Raw genomic sequence first — 22,407 nt, forward strand, 5'->3', positions numbered from 1 at the left:
CCCATACACACAAAGGAAGGGAGAGATCCCTGTAGCAGAGTGAGCCGCGTTGTTATAGGCAAACTCCGCCATGGACAGATGAGCAACCCAGTCAGTATGACACTTGGAGACATAACACCTGAGGAACTGCTCCAAGGACTGGTTCACCCTCTCAGTCTGCCCATTAGACTGTGGATGGTAGCCTGATGACAAGCTCACAGAAATCTGGAGATCAGAACAAAATGCCCTCCAGAATTTGGCCACAAACTGGGATCCACGGTCAGAGACCACATCAAGTGGCAACCCGTGGAGGCGCACAACATGCTGCATAAATAACTCAGACAGGCGTCTGGCCGATGGCAACCCAACCAGTGGAACGAAATGTGCCATCTTCGAAAACCTGTCAACGCAACCCAAATGGCTGTCATCCCCGAGGATTTGGGCAAGTCCACCACAAAATCCATGGAAATGTGGGTCCATGGCTTAGATGGAATAGAGAGTGGATGTAATGGGCCGACAGGAACCCCTCTAGGAGTTTTATTTCGGGCACAAACGTCACATGCCCGAACCCACTGATCCACATCCCTAGCCACCAAGGGCCACCACACCGCCCTAGACAGCAACTCCCGAGTTCTGGCAATACCCGGATGCCCTGCCGACCTCTTGGCATGGAATTCCAGGAACACTCGCTGTCTTAACCTAGGAGGCACAAACAAGAGACCTACCGGAAGGTCTGGAGGAGCCTGCTCCTGTGCTCTAAGGACTAATGACAAGAGGTCCTGGGTAATGCCCACTTTAATACATGATGGGGACACAATGGGCAATGGCTCCTCGGTGGTCTCTTGGACTGGAGCAAAACTCAGCGAGAGCGCATCAGCCTTGATGTTTTTTGACCCAGGGCGATATGTTATCAAAAAATTAAAGGGAGCAAAAAACAAAGCCCATCGTGCTTGCCTGGCATTGAGCCGCTTCGCTGACTCTAAATATGCCAGATTCTTATGGTCGGTGAGAATCGAGACCACAAACTTAGCCCCCTCAAGCCAGTGTCTCCACTCCCCGAGTGCATCCTTTATAGCCAACAATTCCCGGTTACCCACATCATAATTCATCTCGGCAGACGAAAATTTACGGGAAAAGTAAGCACAGGGATGAAGGCGGTTATCAGACACCCCCATCTGAGAGAGCACTGCCCCAATACCTATCTCAGAGGCATCCACTTCTACCACAAAAGGAAGCTCTGGATCTGGGTGTCGCAGCACCTTGGCCGAGACAAATGCCCTTTTGAGACGGGCAAAGGCCGCTTTGGCCTCACAAGACCAGTGAGCAACATCCGCCCCTTTCTTAGTGAGTGTCACCAAGGGGGCCACTATAGACGAAAATCCAGCGATGAACCGTCTATAAAAATTCGCAAAGCCCAGAAAACGCTGAAGCGCCTTCAAACTAGTGGGCTGCACCCAATCCAGGACTGCCTGTACCTTAGAACCTTCCATTTGGAAGCCTTCTGAGGAGATAATATACCCTAGAAATGCGATTTGCTGGACTTCAAATTCACACTTCTCCAGCTTCGCCCCAAGCTGGTGGTCTCTGAGTTTCTGGAGGACCAAGCGTACATGCTTCCGATGTTCCTCCAGGGAATGGGAGAAGATTAGGATGTCATCTAGATAAACAACTAAAAATCTATCCAAATATTCCCTGAGCACATCGTTCATGAATTCCTGGAAGACTGCCGAGGCATTAGAGAGCCCAAAAGGCATCACCAAATATTCATAATGCCCTGAGTGGGTATTAAAGGCAGTCTTCCATTCATCCCCCTCTCTTATTCGGATTAGATTGTAAGCACCGCGTAGGTCAATCTTAGAAAAAATGGTGGCAGTACGAAGCTGGTCAAACAAAACCGAAATGAGAGGCAGTGGGTACGAGTTTTTAATCGTGATACGGTTCAATTCCCTGAAGTCGATGCAGGTTCGCAACGAACCGTCCTTTTTACCCACGAAGAAGAACCTCGACCCAACTGGGGACTGTGAGGGTCTGATAAATCCCTTAGCCAAGTTCTCCTGAATGTACTCTGCCATAGCCTGAGTCTCAGGACGTGACAGGGAGTACAACCTGCTCTTGGGAAGCTTAGCATCCGGCAACAAATCAATGGCACAGTCATAGGGGCGATGGGGAGGTAGTACCTCCGCAACTTTTTTGGAGAACACATCCGCTAAATCTGCATAACATCCTGGCAATCCTGGCAAACTTAGCTGCGAGAGCCTGACTGGAAGGCTCAAGCAACTCCTGAAACAATCACTACCCCAACTAAGAATCTCCCCAGAGACCCAGTTAAATTGAGGGTTATGGGCCCTTAACCAGGGTAACCCCAAAACCAATGGGGCAAAAGAACAGACAGTCACATAGAAAGACAATTTTTCAGAGTGTGTGGCTCCAATAAACAAAGGAATTTGGCTGGTGCAAGAGGTAATTTTACCCTGGGACAATGGTTCCCCGTTTAACCCACAGATCTCAATCTCTGATGCCAAAGGTACTGAGGGAACAGAGTGTTCCAGGGCGAATTGACGGTCCATGAAAACCCCATCGGCCCCACTGTCAACAAAGGCCTCAGTCTTGACAGTTTGACCGAGGATCTCCAAAGTCACCGGAATGAGAAAAGTCTTTTTGGGAAAATCTGACTTCTGGCCTGACAGGATATTTCCCATCACCCTCAGGCCCTGAAGTTTTCCGGCTTTTCTGGGCATGATACTACGACATGACCTTTATTCCCACAGTACAAACACAAACCCTGCTGTCTCCTCCGCGTCTTCTCACGCGAGGAGAGGCGGGTAGCCCCAATCTGCATAGGCTCCTCGGAATATTCCTCAGAGTCTGAGGTTCCCTTGGGAAAAAAGGAAACTGCGGTCTCCCTTTCAAGCCTACGCTCTCTCAGCCGTCTATCCACCCGGATGGATAACTGCATGAGCTGATCTAAGCTAAGCTATCAGGCGAGGGATATTGTACCAGTTGGTCCTTTATCTGGTCAGAAAGGCCCCTTCGGTACTGGTTTCTCAGGGCTGGGTCATTCCACTGGGTATCATGAGCAAACCTCCGAAACTCCGTACTATAAACCTCAGCTGGCCATCGCCCTAGCTTTAGGACCGTAATCTGAGCCTCGGCTGAAGCCATCTTGTCAGGGTCATCATACAAAATGCCCAGTGCCGTAAAAAAAACATCAACACTTTTAAGCGACGGACAGTCAGGCTGCAACCCATATGCCCAGACCTGTGGGTCTCCTTGTAGCAAGGAAATCACCATGCCCACCCGCTGAATTTCCGACCCAGAAGACTGGGGCCTAAGCCTGAAATATAGCTTACAGCTCTCCTTGAAACAAAAAAACTGCGAGCGATCTCCAGAAAAACGATCCGGGAGATTTACTTTCGGCTCCTTAACCCCTAAACTTGCCGCTGCTGCTGCGGGAGCTCCGCTAGCGGCCTGCGGGGTGTTCATTTTAATGGACATCTCATTAAATTGTCGAGTCAGGACCTGCACCTGATCGACCACCTGTTGCAAAGTATTTTGAGGGGTATGCTCCATATTCCCACAAAATCTCAACAGGAGTAGGGCTGCTGAATATGTTACGCACACCAGTGCTAACAGGAGTATACCGGTGTATGAACAGAGAGGGATGCGAGGCAAAACGAACTCACAGACAGTATAACACAACATACACAGGAGGTGATGGAATAACTAATAAACACAAAATGAACGGGGAAGCCCAAAGGCTCAGGAATTGGGTGTCTCCCTAGTGTCAGGAATGCTCAGATGGAATAGAGCGGACAATGAAGCGAGATGTAGTGATTTAACATGTGGAGCACCCAAAATGATGTTGCTAAGAGCAACAGGAAAAACCCCAAAGGGTTACCAACGGGTGTGGGAATAAACTCCTTGGTCAGAGATAGAAATATAGACACAAGGAGAGTATCCACAATCCTAACCCCCACTTGCAGGGCACAGGTTCAGCTTACTGCCACTAAACTGACACCTGGACGCCCTGCACAGTGAGGGAGGATTAAGCAAGCAGGTCTGAGAGTACAGCCGCAAACCTGCTGGGTTCACAGAATAGCAAAAGAACCCCAGCAGGTTAAACAACTGACTCCAGTCTTACTGCTAGGTCCGGATTGGCAGAATGAAGTACCGAATCCCAAGGCCTATTCGCAGTAAGCAACAAGTAAATACAAAGTCACACAGTACTAGCTAACTCTCTGGAACTGACTAACAAACAAAGATTCAGCAGCATTTGCCTAGCCTGAGAGGATGGTTTATATAGCAGGTGCTGTCCACGCCCCACTCAGACCTCACAGACTGTGAGCACAAAACCAGCGCCGGATTCCCTGCCGTGCACAGAGCCTGTAACCACTACACAGTAAAAACCCAGACCGGAGTATCAGCTGCGCTCAGGTTACTTCGCTAACACTTGCCTCCCGGTTGCCATGGCGACGTGGCAGTACAGAACAGGAGATCCTAACAGGAAGTCACTTAAAATACAAGATTTATGCCACTGGTGTTAAACTTTACGTCACAGTTTTTGTAGGTGTCTTGTTAATGTAGAGTGCCACGGTTGACATCTAGGCCTACATGGAGTGTGATGGTAGCTGGAGCCACTTCATCAAGGGCTATCTCTAGAGTCTGGTTTAGGTGTGATACAGCCATCTCAGAAGAAGTGAATGCAGAAATAGGTGAAAGCAGTTGGAGTGAGGTGGAAAGTTCTTGAAGAATATTTGCATTAATATTTCTGCGGGTTTGTGGAGGATTGGAGGACTTCAGTGACACTGAGTTTGAAGTAATGGAGGAGAGCATGCAGGTGATAAGGTTGTGATCTAAGAGAGGGAAAAGGATGTTAGTGAATTCAGAAACTGAGCATAGTCTGGTGAATACTAGATCAAGGCAGGCGCTCTCCTGATGAGTAAAGGAGTCAGTCCATTGGGAGAGGCAGAGAGAGAAGGTTAGAGAGAGTAGTTTGGAGGCATGAGCAGCAGATTTTGGACTATCAGTAGCAATATTCAGATTGTCCATGTTGATGGTGGAGATGTCAGAGGATAGGAAGTGAGGGAGCCAGGCAGAAAAATCTTCTAAAAATTGTTTGGGATGCCCAGGATGGAACCTGTGGTAGAACTGTGTATGCGAAAAATTGGGATAGTACTAATCCATCCCCACCACCTTTACTGTTACCAGGCCTGGAGGTGTGTGTGAAGTGGAGACCACAGTGTGACAGTGCTGCAGGGGAGGCCATGTCTGATTGTGTGAGCCATGTTTCTGTAATAGCCAGCAGGTTGTTAGATATGAAGAGGTCATGTATGGATGTTAATTTGTTACAAACAGATTGTGCATTCCATAAGCCACATTTAAATGATTTAATTGATTTGGAGGGTGATGGGAGACATGTGATGTTTATGCGGTTAGCTGTATTTCTATATTGCCGTGATGTTCATCATTCCTCTTTCCCTTCCCTGCACTGCACCAAACACACACACACACACATGGTTACACTGCACTAGCAGACTCAGGGTTACACCACACCGCAGCAGACACACAGGGTTACACCACACTGCACCTGCATACACACAAGGTTACACCGCACTGCACCAGCACACACACAGGATTGCAATCTCCACAAATAAGAACAAGAAATAATAGATATACAATGCTAAAGAAATTGGTTTAAAAAACATATACTATAAGGTGCTGTTAAAAATAGTACCAGTTTAATAATCAATTAAAAACAATGCAATAAGATAAGAATAATCATAATATGATAAAGCCTTATGAACAATCTCTGGTCAGTTCATATAAAATCAGTCTCTGGGCAGAAGCATATCGATCCCAAGCCTGAGAGAATCATGTACATTCAAATACCTTTTGGTAAATATTCACAGATCCTGTGATGATGTTGGGGATTTCCAAATAGTGATGTTCCAAATCGTGGCAGTGGGCTCCAACGCACAGTATATGGAGTCCCTTATTCCACAGTCAGCATATTGGAATTCTCAATTGGCAGATGGTTCCATAAGAAGCCCCAGGATTCCATATAGCATTGCCCACTGACCAGAGGGTGGTACTGACGCGTTTCACTGTCTAGCAGCAGCTTTTTCAAATCTTGTCCCTATTGACTAAGTACAGACAATGCCCTCTACCAGATTGGCTGCCCTGCTGAAACCTCCCCTATGATAAATAGTATTCACACACTTGACATACTATAAACTGATGTCTGTTCGCAGTGTTTAGATATTTCTTTGGTGCCTACTTGGACTTCCTCTAAATTGAATCAGAGAGATTTTGGAGTTGAACAAAGTCAATAATCAAAAATGATTGGAGACATTACACTTGTCCACCCTCCCCCCCCCACCCCCTCTCTCTGTCTCTAAATTATCAACTATCATCTCTTTCTCTCCTTCTTTATTTCTCTCCCCTTAAGGGGGGTACATACGGGGGAGATGTGTGCTGAGCGATCTTAACACAGACCGCTCAGCACACATCTCTCCCCCCGCTCAGCACAGCGTGATGTGCTGAGCAGGGGACGGACGGGGGGGCGCTCACTTCACACAGCGGTGTAGTGAGCGACTCGCTAGATTGAGCCTGTGTGCAGGCTCAATCTAGCACCGGGGATAGCGATGTGCGGGGCCGCACACCGCTATCGCTGGGGGGCATACACACAGCAGATACGTGTGCTTAAAATCGAAGCAATCTAGTCAGATTGCTTAGATTTTAAACACAGACCTCTCCGTGTGTACCCCCCTTTACAGAAATCCGTGTTTAAAATCTAAGCAATCTGACTAGATTGCTTCGATTTTAAGCACGGATCTGCCGTGTGTATGCCCCCCAGCGATAGCGATGCGCGGCCAGGTGCATCGCTATCGCCGGTGCTAGATTGAGCCTGCATGCAGGCTCAATCTAGCGGGTCGCTAACTTCACCACTGTGTCAAGTTAGCGTCCCCCCGTTCGTCCCCCCCCCCCCCTTGCTCAGCACATCGCACTGTGCTGAGCGGGGAGGGGGAGATGTGTGCTGAGCGATCTGTGTTAAGATCTCTCAGCACACATCTCTCCCGTCAGTACCCCCCTTTACTCTCCTTCTGTCCCTATTTATCTCTTTACCCCAGAGAGAGACACCAGACCAAAAAAAGGGACAAACTATGCACCATGTTGAATTAATATGGAACGCTGCATGTCCCTGTCAATTATACAGGATAATCCTGTATAATACAGGATGGGCGGAAACTCTAAGCTGAATCCACTTAAATGCATTTCCCCTGCATGAGACCACTCTCCCCAAGAGCTGCACATCACCTGGACACAATGGCCTGGAGCAGTTTAAGTTGAATATTTTCTCCGCTATTTCAACCAACACTCAGGAGGCATTCATTTTGCCGGCTGTCAGGATACCGACGCAGGTATCCCAACACCCGGTGAAATACCAGCGGTCGGAATCCCGACCGCCAACACTCTGCTAATGTCAGGTCCAGAATTTCAGACTTCTTCAAACTGTTTTTTTTATTGTTCGCCAACTGGCTGTGTCATCACCTTGGCACACACTGCCCACACTACGTATCACATGCATGGTGATGATAGAATTTTCATCACTCTCGAATATAATATACATATACAGCATTACATATTTCCTCCACGGCCACACATAAAACTCATCCTTTCAGTGCGAATGATCTCACAATATGAGGCCTGTCTTCTGGATACAACAGTTGAATGCTCAGGAACAGATCACATCCGCAGTGCCTCATAATGCAGGGTTTTGTTTTGTGTAATTACATATTACTATGTAGCAGTCAGGAGTTTCAGTATACAATGACTCAGTAATAGTCATTCACTCGCAACAATCCCTTATTAAATCATGTCATTCAGTTTATTTACAAAATCTCTTTGTTCTGTTATTTAAAAGGGTGCTATGCGGAAGCACAACATTTTAAAACAATGAATGCATGTTATATGAGAATGTTTTTATTTACATTATTGCATAATAAAATAATTCATTTAGCAATACAGTGGCCTGGATTTACATTCATGGGCATGCAGCCTATCAATCCAGAAGCAATGACAACACAGAGTCACAGAGATCGCCATGAGAATACAGCCCATCCATAAAACAGCAGTTTGGGGCTATGGTCTATCAGCTCACTAGGAGGTCATGCCGTAGTGATGTCATTAGTTCATAGGGAATTAATCGGCTGCATTCTCATGAATACCAGTACAGAAGATAAATGTGTATAGGGGACAGGAGCACTTTACTAAATACAAGTATGTAAGTAATATTTTCTAATAGAGACAATGAGTCGGATATAATGAAGTCCGAGTTGGCCGGAGGTGCGGGTTCCCGAATGAACGCAGACATTTTATTGAAGTGGCAATCATGTAGAAGCAAAACCATGACTTGAAGTTGTAAATGATTGGCATTTAAAAAAAAAGTCTCAATTCGGCCGAGAACACGCACCTCCAGCCAACTCGGACTTCATTACATCCGGCCCAATATCTCATGAACAAAAAAAAATATTATAAATAGTGAGGCTTACAGGTACAGTATATGCAAAGGTTTGGGTACTCAGGGTCACATTCATATTATATTGAATCTCTAAGGGGCATATTTATTAAAGAATATTTGTGGGGAGATACCCGCAAATGATAAGGACTCCCAGGATTTAAGGAGAGATATCTGATGCAGCTCCCTACATTTGTGACCCCAAAGCAGCCCCCATAGGCTTCTATGGGGGTTGCTAAACTGTATGATATTCCAAGCTGGCATTAGCCCATAGTGGCCTATGGGCTGTTGTAGCACAGATGCCTTCAAAGAGAGATCCTCCAGATGGTATACGGTCATTAGGTCGACAGCACTTAGGATGACAGTCATTAGATCAATGACATGGTCAATAAGTCGACATGGTCAATAGGTCAACATGTACTATGTCGACATTGAAAAGGGTCGACATGAGTTTTTCATTTATTTTCTTAATTTTTTTAACTTTTTCATACTTTATGATCCACGTGGATTACAATTGGGAATGGTAACCTGTGCCGAGCACAGCGGTAGCAGAGAGAGGCACCTTGCCTGAAGCTCGCTCGCCATGCGAGGGGACACGTTGCACTTATTGGGTTTCCCCATCACTGTACAAAGAAAACGACACCAAACACAGTAAAAAACTCATGTCGACCTAGTACATGTCGACATATTGACCATGTCGACTTAATGCATGTCAACTAATAGTGGTCGACCTAATGACTGTCGACCTAAGTGTGGTTGACCTAATGACCCATACCCCTCCAGACTCTGGAATGCACTTTCATGCTCAATTCAACTTGCCTCTAGACTCCCAGTCTTTAAATATGCCCTCAGCACTCTGCTCTATATTCAGTCCTACCACCCCTCCTCCTAACTACCATCCATCCTTCTATCGCTTCAACTCTGTACTCACCTCTCCCCCCTGGGGTCCACCCACAGCTCCTCTATAATGTAAGTTCTACATTGCCTTCCCTCCTTTGTTTTCTTTAAGTAATTTTGTGAAACCATAATATGTTTTTTGTGTATTTTTGATTCTCTATAGCAGGCATGGCCAACCTGTGGCTCTCCAGATGTTGTGAAACTACACATCCCAGCATGTCCTGCCACAGTTTTAGCATTCCCTAATGGCAAAACTGTGGCAAAGCATGATGGGACTTGTAGTTTTACAACAGCTGGAGAGCCACAGATTGACCAGGCCTGCTCTATAGGACCCAGGTGGTGCCATATAATTAAAAGATAATAATAATAATTATAATAATAATAATAATAATAATATCCTGGTTTATTTGGGGATATATAGTCACAACTTTTACTTCTTAACTTCTATGTTTGTAGGTATTTGGTTGAAGCCATTCTTCTTTCCAACTGAATGATATTTCGTGTGCTGATGGCTACTGCACAAAGCATAATAGGACCATCTCCATGCTTAATGGTAGGCAAAGTGTTCTTCTACCGCTATATATGTTTTCCTGCTGAAATAGCTCCATTAATTGCTAATATCAATGAATGCTTGCCTCAGTTAAACTATATTAGAGTGGTAAGGGTTAACGTAAGGCTTTTCGGGGTCAGTCAGAAGGAATAGGGACTTATGTGACGAGGGGAGGTGGCTTACATGTGCAGTAGAACTGAAGTCTAAAGGCCCATATAGACGGGCCGATGTGGGAGAGATGTGTGCTGAGCAAACCGCGATCTATGACGAGCGTGCGGGGGGAGACGGGGAGGGGGGGGGGGGCGCTTATTTCACCCAGCGGGTGAAGTGAGCGATCCGCTAGATTGGCCTGCATGCAGGCCAATCTAGCAGCAGCGATAGCGATGCGCGGGGCTGCGCATCACTATCGCTGTAGAGGGTACACACGGAGCGATAATGCTTAAATTCTAAGCAATCTAGTCAGATTGCTTAGAATATCGCTCCGTGAGTACCCCCCTTAAAGCAATAATGCAGTGACCCCTTGATGTATATAATAATTATGCCCCATTATTTTGATGTTGACTTTTGTGATGAGGTCACAGCAGAGCCTGATATACATCACAGGGCCCGCGCCAAGATACTGGCCAACCCCCTCCCCCCCCCCCCCCCCCCCATAAAAGTGGGTTACAGTAGTCTGGTCCTGTCTGTGTCCACTTAGCGATAAACAGGAGCCAAGGTTGCATAATGGACAATCCGCCTCTGAAACAAAGGAAAAGTCTTCTTCTGAAGACTCATCCATACAGATCACATTGTGCATTTGGGGGTTTATTCAGAGTTGTTAGCAATTTGATAAAACAATGCTTCACTGCAGGTGGGGCAGATATAACATTAACATGTGCAGAGAGAGTTAGATTTGGGTGGGGTGTGTTGAAACTGAGATCTAAATTGCAGTGTAAGAATAAAGCAGTCATTATTTACCCTGCAAAGAAACAATATAACCCACCCAAATCTAACTCTGCAAATGTTATATCTGTCCCACCTGCAGTGCACATGGTTTTGCCCAAATGCTAACTTTTTTGCTTTGCTCGCCGCCAAGCCCCACAAAATACAGTCCATCCATCCTTTAGACAGGAAAACCTATTTCCTGTTATACTAGTCCGTAGTCTGCAAGCCAGCTGCCGTCCCACTGAAGCCCTTTCCACTACTCCTCCCCTAACTGACTTCCTGCCCATAGATCAAATAAGGTGGGGTATACTGTCACATCGGGACACATGTTGACGCTGCTGCCTACTGACCGGAGCTCCACCAGGACCTGCTTCAGCTAGCTCCTGCTTCCTATGCTTCCCATCTCTCCCATCGTCTTCCTCTCCTGACTTCCCCCCTCCATCAGCTCGCTTTTCTTCTTCTGTCTCTCCCCTCAAGGCTCCTATGGGGAGAATTGTGGCACCCCCAACATTTGTGGGGCCCCCCCATTGTGGCACCCCTGAAAATCGTGGGAAACCCCAGCTCTCCCAATTGTGGGAAAACCCAGCCCCCCCCCCCCCATTGCGGCACCCCCGAAAATCATGGGAAACCCAAGCCCCCCCAATCGCAGCACCCCCAAAAGTCACAGGAAACCCCAGCACACACAAATTGCGGCACCCCCAAAAAATCACAGGAAGCCCAAGCCCTTCCCCCCATTGCAGGAACACCCCCACCGCGGGGACCCCCGATCCCCCCTGATTGCGGGAAACCCCCAACCCACCCCGTAACGGAAAACTCCAACCCCACCCCCCATCGCGGAACAGAGATAACAGCACAGAGGTAACATCTTTATGTATTTGAATTATGTACTGTACATGAAGGGATCTTTGATCTATTCAACACATGATAAAATTATACAGTGCAACTGTGTTACCCAGTGCTGGTAATCCATGTACTTATGGTTAAATGTGCATCATGCAGACCGGCAATATCTGGTGATTATTGTATATGGTAGAGCTCAGTCATACTGTGCTGGGACCAGTATAGCATGCATAAGTCAGACAAATACATGTTTAGTACTTTATGTACTTTCTAACATATGCAAATCAGTGTTCTCACTACACAAAATGATGGCCATAAGTAACATTTTCTATAGTGGAAACAACCAATATCATAACTAGCAAGCAGGGTTGGGTACGGGATCCCGGCAATCAGAATACCGACGCAAGGGTCCCGACCGCCAGAATGCCGGCAGGGGGGGGCGAGCGCATTGAAGCCCCTTGGTGGCTCACTGCACTCACCACAGGTTCTATTCCCACTCCATGGGTGTCGTGGACACCCAGGAGTGGGAATAGCTGTGGCGGCGCTGCCGGCATTCTGGCGGTCGGGATCCCGCCATTGGTATTCAGACCGCCAGGACCCCGACTGCCGGGATCCTGACTCCATCCCAGCAAGTATTGTCCTCTGCCGCATATTGGCATGAGAGAACTCCCAGTTAACCACATATTGCACAGAGAGAACCCCCATCAAGACAGGGCAAAGCTATCATAGCCTACAGAGGCCTTCAATAGCTCTAGTTTTGCCCATGGACCTGCACATTGTAATGTGTGAAATGTTCTGATCGCAGAAAAACCCTGCCGCACTTCCCCCCCCCATTGCAGGAACCCCCCCTACCCTCGCAAGCTGAAGCTGAGAGTGCCAGGAAGCACTGTGGGCTGAAGAAGAAGTGGGGTGTTCATACAGTGGTGGGGACCTGAGCAGAGATGCTGGACACACAATGCTTTCTTTGCCTTCTCTTTCGGTAGGTGATGGCTTTTGGGGGAACAAATTGTGTCAGCTGAGAGCTTTGCGAGTTGTTAAAGTGCCCAACTATGGCACACTATGGGGGGAATGTAATATTGTGTGAGAATCAGAAAGAGAGATTTTTTTCCCCAGCACAGGAGCTCAGTTTAGTTAACCAGCCCAATGCAGTAGCAGGAAAAGAGATGACAACGGTTAGTAGCCACATACACCACACTCTCACGACAAGAGAAGTGTCAGCGGCTAATGCCATATCAACCCAAAGAAGCTAAGTGCGTCAGGGTGGGCGCCTTGTGGAGCCCAGTGTACCTCGCAGAAAGAATTTTAACAAGGGTAAGTTCTTACCATAAAACTCGTTTTCTGCTGCGGGGTACACTGGGCTCCACAAGTCTGGACAATGGGGTGTAGAGTAGGATCTTGATCCGAGGCACCAACAGGCTCAAAGCTTTGACTGTTCCCAGATTGCATAGCGCCGCCTCCTATATCACCCCGCCTCCCAGCACAGGAGCTCAGTTTGTCAGTTGGTGCTGCAGTAAGCAGGCACTTAACAGAGGGGCTGCTCCAAGCAGCCCTGAGAAAAGCTTTTTATGAGGTAAAAAGTGAAGACTTCAAGGGCAGCAGCGGTGGTAAATGTCTTGTGACTTTCACTGCTGCAGCTCCAGCTCTCCCCAGCGGCGCTGTACACTCCCGAGCCCTGGTTGCCGGGTACCTGCAGCGGAGGCTCCGGTTTTCTTCATGTTAGACACACACGGCTGGGGTTCTCCAGGATCGCGTGGCCGCGCTTCGGGAGGTGGTAAGTGGGTCCCGCTCGCGGGACCCGGTCTTTATCGCGATCCGGCGCAGTCAGTGGGAGGCGGGCCGCGCGCGCTGGCGGTGGACACTGTGGATACAGGCGATCCCACTAGATCACCAGGGCATGGGCGCAGGTCAGGTTTTCTCTTAAAACCGATTTTAATATCGCCCACAGTACCCGGTGGTTTTGCCAGCAAGGGGGATAAGGCTTAGACCTGAAGCCCCTCCCCCAGCCCCAGGGCGCCATTTCCAGCAAGTGTTCCCGCCCTGGAGCTGCATCTCTGTCTTTTCCTCACTCCCTGTCAGTGTCTGCGGCGCCATTACTCCTCAGCTCACTGTTCCTGGGACTGCTTGGGTAAATCCTTCTATGTAAAGCCGCCTGGTTGTCAGCGCTGTGCCTTTACATGACACTTAAGTATTCTACCTGCGTTTTTAGTTAGTGTTAGTAAGAAAGAGTGCATTTAGTCAAGGGTTTTCTAGTACAATTACCCTGTGATATACATCCAGTTTCTTACTGTGTAGTGTTATATCTATTGTTATATAGCTGTGTAAGCTAGTCCAGTGCAGTATTATTGTCTGTAATAACCTCTGCATTGTACAAACTGTGACTATTTGTGTGTGCATTGATAGCTGAGTGGTGTCCATCTCGTGTCTTTCACCATACCTCCCAACTTTGCCTGCTTTCAAAGAGGGACGCACGCGTGAAAAGGGCCTATGAAAAGAGGCGTTGCCCTATGGAAAGGGGGCGTGGCTTCACGGGAGGACCCGCGACCGCGAGCCACGCCCCATTTTTGTCACTGAGGGGTCATGCCCAGCCCTCTGTGAGCCGCTGGCATGCACCCTCTCCCCCTGTCTGCACTGAATAGACGATGTGCGCATGCGCACAGCGTCTATTCACCGCTGCTCTGCTAAGCAGGGCAGCGATAGACAGAGCCTCCCAACTGCTTCCCCCCCACCGCGGGACACTGCGGCCCGCAAGTGGGACAGCGGGACAGTCCCCAAAAACGGGACTGTCCCGCGAAAATCGGGACAGTTGGGAGGTATGCTTTCACTCAACCTGCTATCCCTATATTCTATAACCTGAGGGGCTTGGTGCGTCAGGTTTTATCTTATATAGGATTTTCACAAAGATATACTGTATTACGTATTTTTCTCTGTGATTTAGTCACCATATCTCTCCTTTATCTCTGCTGGTGCTGACTACACTGCGCAGGGGTTTGGGTTTAGAGATATAGTGCTGCTAATAATTGTACTGTGTTACCTCATACTGCAAGTTATATCATGTCTGCTTCTGAGGGTAACGGTTCTGGGGCGGAACACACTGCTGGTGTTGCTGAAGCCACAGGCACATATGGGGAGAATATAGCAGCTGTGGGCTCTGGTTCTGGGGGCTCCTTGCCCCCCAGTGGGACTGTGGCAACGGAGGCACATACTGACCCTCCGTGGGCCGCTTTTTTCACGCTTCTGCATATGCTAGTTCATAAACTAACACCCCCTATGGGACCCCCAATGCTGGTACAACCGTATGTGGTCCCTGCAGCTAACCCGCCGTGGGCGGACAATTTATCTGCTCAATTAAAGAAGTTGAACCAGTCCCTGACTACTAAAAAGTCTGACCATCGCTCGCCTAAGTCCAAGAGGTCCTCTAAACGAGCGCTCGTCTCCTCACAATCCACTGCTGTCACTGACACTTCGTCTGATGAAGACAGCACATACACTGACCCCACAGGTTCTGACTCAGATACGGCTGATGGGGAGGGTAGTTCACATGTGGATGTTCCTGATCTTTTGGAGGCTATTAAGTTAATTCTTCAGATTACGAATGATCCCGAGCCATCCGTTCCTCCTAAGAAACCAGATAGGTTCAAGCGTCAGAACGTGATTAAACAAGTTTTACCTCACTCTGACCACCTAGTGGATATATGTCAGGAACCCTGGCAAAGCCCGGGTACGAAGTTTGTGCCTCAAAAGAAGATGCTGGCTCGCTATCCCCTCGCGCCAGAGCTGTCTAAGAATTGGGAAACGCCTCCTTCAGTAGACTCACATGTGGCTAGGATGGTGGTTTCCTCAGCTCTACCTGTCACTACCGTCACGTCTCTAAAAGAGCCTACGGATAAACGTGTCGAAGGTTGTCTAAAAGCAATTTACACCCCCACGGGCGCTGCACAAAGGCCCACTATTGCAGCTACATGGGCGGCAGAGGCTATTGAAGCATGGGCCTTGGAGTTAGAAGCTGAAATCTCCTCTGACCATGCTAGACAATGCTTGTCATATATTGTCACAGCTTCTCGCTATATTAAAGAGGTGGCTTTTGATGCCAGTATCCTAGCAGCCAAGGCCTCTACTACGTCAGTCCTGGCTCGCAGGATATTGTGGCTGAGATCCTGGTCTGTGGATCTGGACTCTAGAAAAACCCTGGAGGTACTCCCTTTCAAGGGGGATATTCTGTTTGGGGAGGACTTAAATAAGATAGCGGCTGACTTGGCTACTGCCAAAACTGCCTGTCTGCCTAATACAGCTCCTTCTGTGTCGAACGCCAAAGGCACGTCCTTTCGCCCCTTTCGTCCTTCAGGTAAAGCAAAAGGTCAGGCGTACCATAAGCAGGCCCGCACTTCCAAACCTGGTAAGCCGAAGCCCAAAAGAGCCTGGGCTGCCCGTCAGCCAGCAGCCAAGACCGATAAGCCTGCCGCATGACGGGGCTGGCCTCCCCCTGGGGGATCCCAGGGTGGGGGGCCGGCTTCTAGGGTATACCCAGGAATGGTTGAAGACCACTTCAGATGCCTGGGTACGGGAAGTCGTCACTCGAGGTTACGCCATAGCCTTCAAAAACCGACCCCCTCATCAATTTTGCCAGACAGACGTCCCGTCGGACCAGACAAAGGCAAACACTCTGCATTCGGTGGTACAGACCCTCCTGGATACAGGAGTCGTAGTACAGGTGCCTCTTGCTCAGAGGGGCCAGGGGTACTATTCTCCGCTGTTTCTAGTCCCGAAACCGAATGGGTCCTCCCGGCCCATTCTCAACCTCAAGGCACTGAACAGGTTTGTGAAGGTTTCCAAATTCCGTATGGAAACCCTTCGCTCTATAGTTCTGGCCTTGGAACCTGGGGACTACATGGTCTCCCTGGACATACAGGATGCTTACCTGCATATTCCTATAGCAGTGTCACATCAACAATACCTGAGGTTCGCTATTGGTAACCTCCATTACCAGTTTCGGGCGTTACCTTTTGGTTTAACAACGGCTCCACGAGTCTTCACCAAAGTTATGGCGGTGATGACGGTGGTACTCCGGCGTCAAGGGGTCAGGATACTGCCGTATCTGGACGACTTGTTAATCCTGGCAAATTCCCCAGATCTTCTCCTGCGTCATCTGGATATGACGGTCCGGTTGCTACAAGCCCACGGGTGGCTCATCAACTGGAAGAAATCCTCCCTGGTCCCTGCTCAGAGCATGGTGCATCTGGGAGCGCTGTTGGACACTCACAACCAGAGGTTGTTCTTGTCTCAGGAGAAAGTCCTGAAACTTCAAGACAGGATTCGTTGCTTCCTTTCTCGTCCGCAAGTGTCGATACATTCGGCAATGCAGGTGCTGGGCCTCATTGTATCAGCATTCGACATGGTGGAGTATGTTCAATTCCATTCTCGCCCCCTCCAGAAGCTGATTCTAGCCAAGTGGGATGGCCTGCCTCACCGGATCAGGTCTCAAATGATCTCTTTGACTCCGGAGGTCCGTCTGTCGCTGCTCTGGTGGCTCCAGGACCGACAATTGTGCAGAGGCCGTCCCTTCTGGATATCCAACTGGGTCCTGTTGACGACAGATACCAGTCTAAGAGGTCGGGGCGCGGTGCTGGAGCAGCACTCCTTGCAGGGTCAGTGGACCAAGGAGGAATGTCTCCTCTTGAACAACATTCTGGAATTGCGGGCGGTCTTCAGTGCGTTGAACCTAGCCCAGCATTTGATTCAGAACCGTCCTGTTCAAGTACAATCGGACAACGCCACCACAGTGGCTTACATAAATCATCAATGTGGCACTCAAAGCCGTTTGGCAATGAAGGAAGCCTCACGGATTCTACGTTGGGCAGAACTACCGGCAATATCGGCAATATTCATTCCGGGAGTCCTGAATTGGGAAGCGTACTTTCTCAGTCGTCAGGACGTGCATGACGGCGAGTGGAGCCTCCATCCAGAAGTGTTTCAACTTCTTGTGGAAAGGTGGGGTCTTCCAGATGTGGATCTGATGGCATCTCGACACAATCACAAGGTTCCGGTCTTCGGAGCAAGGACAAGGGATCCTCAAGCAGCATTCGTGGATGCGCTGGCAGTGCCGTGGAGGTTTCGGCTGCCGTACGTGTTCCCTCCGGTGTCACTCCTGCCCAGGGTAATTCGGAAGTTCAAGCAAGAAAAAAGAAATCTGCTTCTCATAGCTCCGGCGTGGCCCAGACGGCACTGGTTCTCAGACCTGCAAGGCCTATCGTCAGAGCGTCCACTTCTACTTCCACAACGCCCAGACCTCCTCGTTCAGGACCCCTGTGTCTACCAGGACCTAGCCCGGCTGTCTTTGACGGCGTGGCTCTTGAAGCTTCCGTCTTAAGAGCTAAGGGTTTTTTTGAAGAGGTCATTAAAACTATGTTGCGGGCCCGGAAACCGGCCTCTGCTCGGATTTACCATCGGGTCTGGCATTCCTACTTTGTTTGGTGCGCATCTAACCATTATGACGCTTCCAAGTTTAGTACAGCCAAACTTTTGGCTTTTCTACAGCAGAGCCTAGATTTAGGCCTGCGTCTGGCCTCCCTCAAGGTTCATATTTCTGCCTTGTCGGTGTGGTTTCAGAGAAAAATTGCGACTTTACCTGATGTTCATACTTTCACTCAGGGTGTGTTGCGTATCCAACCTCCCTATGTCCCGCCTGTGGCTCCTTGGGACTCCTTGGGACTTGTCGGTGGTTTTGGAGGCGTTGCAGGAGCCTCCATTTGAACCTCTTGGTTCAGCTGACCTTAAGTGGCTTTCCCTTAAGGTGGGGTTCTTGCTGGCTATTGCCTCTGCTAGAAGAGTGTCGGATTTGGGTGCCTTGTCTTGTAGTTCCCCATATCTGATTTTTCACCATGACCGGGCGGTTCTTAGGACTCGTCCCGGATATTTACCTAATGTGGTTTCTTCGTTCCACCTTAATTAGGAAATTGTGGTTCCAGCTTTTGTCTCTCCTGATTTGTCTCCCAAAGAGCGGTCTTTGGATGTGGTACGGGTTCTCCGTATCTATGTGAAGAGAACTGCTTCTATTCGAAAGTCTGATTCTCTCTTTGTTATGTTTGGATTTCACAAACGTGGCTGGCCTGCTCACAAGCAGACCCTGGCCAGGTGGATTAGAATGGTGATTGCGCATGCTTATGTGAAGGCTGGTCTGTCAGCTCCTGTTCACATTAGGGCCCATTCTACTCGGTCTGTTGGACCTTCTTGGGCGGCCCAACGTGGTGCGACTCTTGATCAATTGTGCAAGGCGGCTACGTGGTCCTTCGGGAACACGTTCATAAGGTTCTATGCCTTCGATACTGCCGCGTCCCAGGATGCTTCCTTTGGACGCCGGGTTCTTGTGCCCGCTACAGTGCGTCCCCTCCCATAAGGAACTGCTTTAGGACATCCCCATTGTCCAGACTTGTGGAGCCCAGTGTACCCCGCAGCAGAAAACAAGTTTTATTGTAAGAACTTACCCTTGTTAAAACTCTTTCTGCAAGGTACACTGGGCTCCACAAGGCGCCCACCCTGACGCACTTAGCTTCTTTGGGTTGATATGGCATTAGCCGCTGACACTTCTCTTCTCGTGAGAGTGTGGTGTATGTGGCTACTAACCGTTGTCGTCTCTTTTCCTGCTACTGCATTGGGCTGGTTAACTAAACTGAGCTCCTGTGCTGGGAGGCGGGGTGATATAGGAGGCGGCGCTGTGCATTCTTGGAACAGTCAAAGCTTTGAGCCTGTTGGTGCCTCGGATCAAGATCCTACTCTACCCCAAGTCTGGACAGACTTGTGGAGCCCAGTGTACCTCGGAGAAAGAGTTTTAACAAGGGTAAGTTCTTACCATGAAACTCGTTTTTTTTTTACAAATTGTGGTTCATTACTTGTATATGTAGAACTGTGGGCAGCGTGGGAATGGGAGGCATACCTCCCAACTGTCCCGATATTCGCAGGACAGTCCCTTTTTTTGGGACTGCCCCGCTGTCCCACCCGTGGGTCGCAGTGTCCCGAGGTGGTGGTGGGGGAGGGCAGTTGGGAGGCTCCTGTAGTCACTGCTCTGCCTAACAGAGCAGCGGTGAATAGATGCTGTGTGCATCTATTCACTAGAGACAGAGGGAGAGGGGGTATGCCAGCAGCTCACTGAGCGCTGGCCATACCCCCATAGTGATGAAAAATGGGGGCGTGGCTCATGATTGCAGCACTCCCACAAAGCCAAGCCCTTTTCACACAGACCACACACCCTTTTCAGTGGCTTCGCCACGCACTGGACTCTCTCTCGGGCATCTGCAAATGTTGGGAGGTAGGGAAGGTGCATACAGTATATACCAAGGACGAAGTTAGTATCTGTTTGAGGGAGGGGGCTCCAAACCGGTATCTTGCTTAGGGCACCATGAGTTCTAAATCCGCCTTTGGTCCTAGGGGCAGATTTACTAAAGCTTCTACAAAAAAAAAAAGTGGTGTTGTTGCCTATAGCAGCCAATCAGATTCTGTCTCTCATTTTCTAGGATACAATAGAGAATTGATAGAAAGAATCTGATTGGTTGCTATGGACAACACCACCACTTTTCATTTCTAGATGCTTTAGTAAATCTAACTCCAAAGGGGGAATTCAATTGTTACCGCCCCCGATCTTCCGTCTAAATTGATGCGAGATTGCATGGGGTGATATACAATTGATTGTCCCCTATCGCGCTGATCGTGCCCATTAGTGTCGGGTTTAGCTGCAAAAAGCTGCTAAACCCGACTAAACTAATAGGCACCCAAACGGATCACTTTTCACACATTTCAGCTCGCCACCCCCAGCGGGTGCGAGCTGAAATGTAGACACTGACAGCAGATTGTAGCTCATTTGGGCTACATCTAGTAGCTGCCGGCCACAAATACATTTGAATCTCGCCCCAAGTATTTATTCACCTGTGGATTGGTCTTCATCTGGTTTAATATAAGTTTTAACAATTCAATCAGGTTTTGAGACCTCAAAACCCAGTATTAATAAATAAACTGAAAAGATGTTTCAACTTCTACACATGCCACATTCCTACACTTGCTATAATATCCCTTTAATCCGAGAAATGTATGATTTACACAGGTTCTGTGGTTGCCTACATTCAAGCCTTCATTTAAGCTGGTTTTAATCAGCCACAGAACCTGTGTAAATCATACAGTAGGTGTCTCAGATTAAAGGACTATTATGGCAAGCCTACGCATTCCGTGCTTTATTCTTTCAGAATTCCAGGGGCAAACGCATGATTTTCACGGCAGGGTTTCTGTATATATCACATATACATACATACACACATCTACGCATACATACATTTTAAAATATATATTGCATATATGTGACATACATAGTATACTGTATACAGTACACACATTCACACAGCATACCTAAGCAAACACACACACACACACACACACACACACACACACACACACACACACACACACACACTGTAGCATACATACTTATGGCACACTTACAAAAAAAAGCACAGAGTAAACACATACACACAGCACACTCACACACAGCATAATTACACATTCGTGACCCTGCCGGGTGGCGCAACCCTCCCTCTATCTACAAGCTGGGAGGCGATGTAATTGCGGCGCGCTGGTGCTGCCCGACTGCAGCATGTTTAGATAGTTATGACGAGTGCTCCGTGTCAGGTGATATGGACATAAAAATAAGATTTTACTTACCGATAAATCTATTTCTCGTAGTCCGTAGTGGATGCTGGGAACTCCGTAAGGACCATGGGGAATAGCAGCTCCGCAGGAGACTGGGCACATCTAAAGAAAGCTTTAGGACTAGCTGGTGTGCACTGGCTCCTCCCCCTATGACCCTCCTCCAAGCCTCAGTTAGGATACTGTGCCCGGACGAGCGTACATAATAAGGAAGGATATTGAATCCCGGGTAAGACTCATACCAGCCACACCAATCACACCGTACAACTTGTGATCTGAACCCAGTTAACAGTATGATAACAACGAAGGAGCCTCTGAAAAGATGGCTCACAACAACAATAACCCGATTTAGTTAACAATAACTATGTACAAGTATTGCAGACAATCCGCACTTGGGATGGGCGCCCAGCATCCACTACGGACTACGAGAAATAGATTTATCGGTAAGTAAAATCTTATTTTCTCTGACGTCCTAGTGGATGCTGGGAACTCCGTAAGGACCATGGGGATTATACCAAAGCTCCCAAACGGGCGGGAGAGTGCGGATGACTCTGCAGCACCGAATGAGAGAACTCCAGGTCCTCCTCAGCCAGGGTATCAAATTTGTAGAATTTAGCAAACGTGTTTGCCCCTGACCAAGTAGCTGCTCGGCAAAGTTGTAAAGCCGAGACCCCTCGGGCAGCCGCCCAAGATGAGCCCACTTTACTTGTGGAATGGGCTTTTACAGATTTTGGCTGTGGCAGGCCTGCCACAGAATGTGCAAGCTGAATTGTACTACAAATCCAACGAGCAATAGTCTGCTTTAGAAGCAGGAGCACCCAGCTTGTTGGGTGCATACAGGATAAACAGCGAGTCAGACTTTCTGACTCCAGCCGTCCTGGAAACATATATTTTCAGGGCCCTGACCACGTCAAGTAACTTGGAATCCTCCAAGTCCCTAGTAGCCGCAGGCACCACAATAGGTTGGTTCATGTGAAAAGCAGAAACCACCTTAGGGAGAAATTGAGGACGAGTC

At 48.5% G+C, this 22,407-nt stretch overlaps 1 long non-coding RNA gene across 2 annotated transcripts in view; it reads left to right on the top strand.

Moving 5' to 3' along the window:
• Nucleotides 1-22,407, top strand: part of LOC134936503 (uncharacterized) — a 196,365-nt gene that overhangs the window by 31,749 nt on the left and 142,209 nt on the right. For both annotated transcript variants that reach the window (XR_010180507.1, XR_010180506.1), the window contains exons 2-3: nucleotides 9,851-9,947; nucleotides 12,548-12,687. This is a non-coding gene — a long non-coding RNA (uncharacterized LOC134936503). The remainder of the gene's footprint in view (nucleotides 1-9,850; nucleotides 9,948-12,547; nucleotides 12,688-22,407) is intronic.

The sequence above is a fragment of the Pseudophryne corroboree genome, chromosome 6, assembly GCF_028390025.1.
Source record: "Pseudophryne corroboree isolate aPseCor3 chromosome 6, aPseCor3.hap2, whole genome shotgun sequence".
NCBI classification, from domain to species: Eukaryota; Metazoa; Chordata; class Amphibia; order Anura; family Myobatrachidae; genus Pseudophryne; species Pseudophryne corroboree.